Source organism: Lactuca saligna, chromosome 1 (genome assembly GCF_052625555.1).
Source record: "Lactuca saligna cultivar CGN05327 chromosome 1, ASM5262555v1, whole genome shotgun sequence".
NCBI classification, from domain to species: domain Eukaryota; kingdom Viridiplantae; phylum Streptophyta; class Magnoliopsida; order Asterales; family Asteraceae; genus Lactuca; species Lactuca saligna.
Window position 1 is genome coordinate 135,684,395 of NC_136417.1, and position 5,100 is coordinate 135,689,494.

Here is a 5,100-nt window from a genome sequence, read left to right on the forward strand (position 1 = left end):
GTCTATGCAATTTAGCAAAGCTTTGATGAACATTTTTTAATTCTTGAGTTCCACAATAAAAGTAGTCTTTGCAATTTAGCAAATCTTTGATGATCATTGTTTAATTCTTGAGTTCCATAATAGAAGTGTGTGCAATTTAAGCACAGTTTTGATGAGCATTGTTTCATTCTTGATTTGCACATTAGAAGTCTATGCAATTTAGCAAAGCTTTGAGGAGCATTTTTTAATTCTTGAGTTCCACAATAGAAGTAGTCTTTGCAATTTAGCAAAGCTTTGATGATCATTGTTTCATTCTTGAGTTCCACATTAGAAGTCTATGCAATTGAGCAAAGCTTTGATGAGCATTTTTTAATTCTTGAGTTACACAATAGAAGTGGTCTTCACAATTTAGCAAAGCTTTGATGAGCATTTTTTAATTCTTGAGTTCCACAATAGAAGTAGTCTTTGCAATTTAGCAAAGCTTTTTATGATCATTGTTTCATTCTTGAGTTCCACAATAGAAGTCTATGCAATTTAAGCAAAGCTTTGATGAGCATTGTTTCATTCTTGAGTTCCACATTAGAAGTCTATGGAATTGAGCAAAGCGTTGATGAGCATTGTTTAATTCTTGACTTCCACAATAGAAGTAGTCTTCGTAATTTAGCAAATCTTTGATGAGCATTGTTTAATTCTTGAGTTCCACAATTGAAGTCTATGCAATTTAAGCAAAGCTTTGATGAGCATTGTTTCATTCTTGAATTCCACATTAGAAGTCGACGCAATTGAGCAAAGCTTTGAAGAGCATTGTTTAATTCTTGAGTTACACAATAGAAGTAGTCTTCGCAATCTAGCAAAGCTTTGATGGGCATCTTTAATTCTCGAGTTCCACAATAGAAGTCTATGCAATTTAAGCAAAGCGAGATGAGCATTGTTTCATTCTTGAGTTCCACATTAGAAGTCAATTCAATTTAGCAAAGCTTTGATGACCATCATTTAATTCTTGAGTTCCACAATAGAAGTCTATGCAATTTAAGCAAAGATTTGATGAGCATTGTATGATTCTTGTGTTCCACAATAGAAGTACATGCAATTTAGCAAAGATTTGATAAGCATCGTTTAATTCTCGAGTTCCACAATTGAAGTTTATGTAATTTAAACAAAGCTTTTATGAGCATTGTTTGATTCTTCAGGACCACAATAGAAGTCTATGTAATTTAGCAAAGCTTTCATGAGCATTGATTCGTTCTTGGGTTCCACATTAGAAGTCTATGCAATTTAGCAAAGCATTGATCAGCATCATTTAATTCTTGAGTTCCACATTAGAAGTCTATGCAATTTAGCAAAGCTTTGATGAGCATTTTTTAATTCCTGAGTTCCACAATAGAAGTAGTCTTTGCTATTTAGCAAATCTTTGATGAGCATTGTTTCATTCTTGAGTTCCACAATAGAAATCTATGAAATTTAAGCAAAGCTTTGATGAGCATTGTTTCATTCTTGAGTTCCACATTAGAAGTCTATGCAATTTAGCATAGCTTTGATGAGCATCGTTTAATTCTTGAGTTCCACAATAGAAGTCTATGCAATTTAAGCAAAGCTTTTATGAGCATTGTTTTTTTCTTGAGTTCCATATTAGAAGTCTATGCAATTTAGCAAAGCTTTGATGAGCATTTTTTAATTCTTGAGTTCCACCATAGAAGTAGTCTTTTCAATTTAGCAAAACTTTAATGAGCATTGTTTCATTCTTGAGTTCCACAATAGAAGTCTATGCAATTTAAACAAAGCTTTGATGAGCATTGTTTCATTCGTGAGTTCCAAAATTGAAGTCTATACAACTTAAGCAAAGTTTTGATGAGCATTGTTTCATTCTTGAGTTCCACATAGAAGTCGATGCAATTGAGCAAAGCTTTGACGAGCATTGTTTAATTCTTGGGTTATACAATAGAAGAAGACTATGCAATTTAGCAAAGCTTTGATGAGCGTCGTTCTTGAGTTCCACAATAGAAGTTTATGGAATTTAAACAAAGCTTTGATGAGCATTGTTTGATTGTTGTGTTCCACAATAGAAGTCCATGCAATTTAGCAAAGCTTTGATGAGCATTATTTCATTCTTGAGTTCTACATTATAAGTCTATGCAACTTATCAAAGCTGTGATGAGCATTGTTTAATACTTGAGTTCCACAATAGAAGTGTGTGCAATTTAAGCAAAGTTTTGATGAGTATCGTTTAATTCTCGAGTTCCACAATTCAAGTTTATGTAATTTAAACAAAGCTTTTATGAGCATTGTTTGATTCTTCAGTTCCACAATAGAAGTCTATGTAATTTAGCAAAGCTTTCATGAGCATTGATTCGTTCTTGGGTTCCACATTAGAAGTCTATGCAATTTTGCAAAGCATTGATGAGCATTGTTTAATTCTTGAGTTCCACAATAGAAGTAGTCTTTGCAATTTATCAAATCTTTGTTGAGCATTGTTTAATTCTTGAGTTCCACATTAGAAGTGTGTGTAATTTAAGCAAAGTTTTGATGAGCATTATTAAATTCTTGATTTGCACATTAGAAGTCTATGCAATTTAGCAAAGCTTTGATGAGCATTTTTTAATTCTTGAGTTCCACAATAGAAGTAGTCTTTGCAATTTAGCAAAGCTTTGATGATCATTGTTTCATTCTTGAGTTCCACAATAGAAGTCTATGCAATTTAAGCAAAGTTTTGATATGCATTGTTTCATTCATGAGTTCCACAGTAGAAGTCTATGGAATTGAGCAAAGCGTTGATGAGCATTGTTTAATTCTTGACTTACACAATAGAAGTAGTCTTCGTAATTTAGCAAATCTTTGATGAGCATTGTTTAATTCTTGAGTTCCACAATTGAAGTCTATGCAATTTAAGCAAAGCTTTGATGAGCATTGTTTCATTCTTGAATTCCACATTAGAAGTCGACGCAATTGAGCAAAGCTTTGAAGAGCATTGTTTAATTCTTGAGTTACACAATAGAAGTAGTCTTCGCAATCTAGCAAAGCTTTGATGGGCATTCTTTAATTCTCGAGTTCCACAATAGAAGTCTATGCAATTTAAGCAATGCGAGATGAGCATTGTTTCATTCTTGAGTTCCACATTAGAAGTCAATTCAATTTAGCAAAGCTTTGATGACCATCATTTAATTCTTTTTTTTGAAAAGAGCCAAAGCTCAGCAAAATTTATTAAAAAGAATAAAAGAATACAAATATAGAAAAAATAAAAACAAACAAGACCCTAACCAAACCAACCTATCCATAACCAACTCCCCATCCACTTTTTAAACATATCAACTAAGCTCCAAATATCCCAAAAAACCTTAATGTTCATAAGCCTACACCAAGGACTTATTAGAAGTGGGAAAAAAGGTAACTTCACCCCATTGCAAAAACCACCCCACCAATCACCATTAAGACCAAAGCAAGGGGTAAGGCCCTTAAAAAAACCCACAGTCCAAAAGTGAAAACTTAACAAACAACCCCATAAAAGATCAAACCCAAACATCCTACATACAAAATTAAAGTACCAAAAAATACAAAAAATATAACCCAAAAACCACTGCAAAAGCATCAAGAACTCATTCCAGCAACTTCTGTCAACTTTCAGCCCTTGTATCCCTCCTTTATTGTACTCTCTATTATCCTTCATCCTCCAAATTTGACTCAACATAATGGCTTTCCTGCTATAAACATTCGTACTATCCAAATTCACTACAAACAGCTTCATAATTCCTTTCCTGCAAACATAAAAAAGCCCACACTGGACTACACAATACCACCATATTATCAAACCCAGTTGCATACTTGACATGGCATCAATCACATGTCTAGGATTTTCCATTTGAATAATCTCAATTAAGATCATATCCAAACAAAAAATCCCAAAGGTACATATCACAAAATTCAAGAGCAAGCTCTTAAACCAGTGAATTAATCCGTCAATTCCTTTGAACCTATCATTCCGAAAAAACCCCCAATACAAACCTCCCATAAGAACAGTCAAACAATTCAACATCTCCATATTATCCCAATCCTCAAAACAAACAGGATCACAACAGCTACTTCTAACAAAGAAATTCGCAAAACCCATCAATTTTTTCCAAAAATACCCCATATCTGTAAAATTTCCCTGTTGACCATAACATTCATCTTCCTTAACCCTAATAACTTCAATTGAATTTCATTCTCAATACACATAATAACTCCTTCATTCGATTTTCTCAATTTACTAAAAATTCTCGAATTTCTTTCTTTCCAAATGTGAGAAACACAGCTAGCAAACACCCATTTTTTGATCAAAATCTCAATAGATCTCGAACTTAAGACTGAAGACAATTTAAGAACAAGATCATTCCAATTAGAATAAGAAATGTCAATTCCAGCCTTAGAACAACAATGTTTCCATATACTATGCGAGAAATCACATTGAAAGAAAAGATGGTCATGAGAATCAGGAATTTTTAAACAGAAAGGACAAAGTAAAGAACCTGATTTCTCCCAGCATTTAACTCGATCTTGAGTTTTCAGACGATTCAGCACAGCGAGCCATAAAATAAATGCATTCCTGGGAATACAATTACTATACCAAACACAGCTAACCCAGCCGACTTTACTTCCAAAATTATTGATATCTCTCCAAACTTGCTTGCAAGAAAATTTTTTATTCACACCATTTATATCCCTCCAAACAGTAATATCCTTTTGATTACCAATATTACAAAACATGGGAGCATCTTTCAGACCAGGAAAATTAATTACCCAATCAACAGGCCATCTATAAGTATCATTAGTCAAAACATCACTGACTAAAGAATTTTCACTAAATCCATTTCTAAACCAATCCCTCCTTGATATAATTGTACTTAATATGCCAATTGGGTGCCACCAATCATGCCATAAAGAAGTATTTCTACCATCACCAACACATGAAACAATATGATGTCTAACAGTTTTTCTCAATTCCAAAAATCTTTTCCAAGTCCAATTCATACTTTTCTTCTGCCAAATATCCCAGAAATTTCTATCACCAATGTAGTTTTCTCTCACCCACTGAACCCACAGAGAATTCTTGTTACTAATCAGATTCCAAATGTGTTTAATTAATAAAGC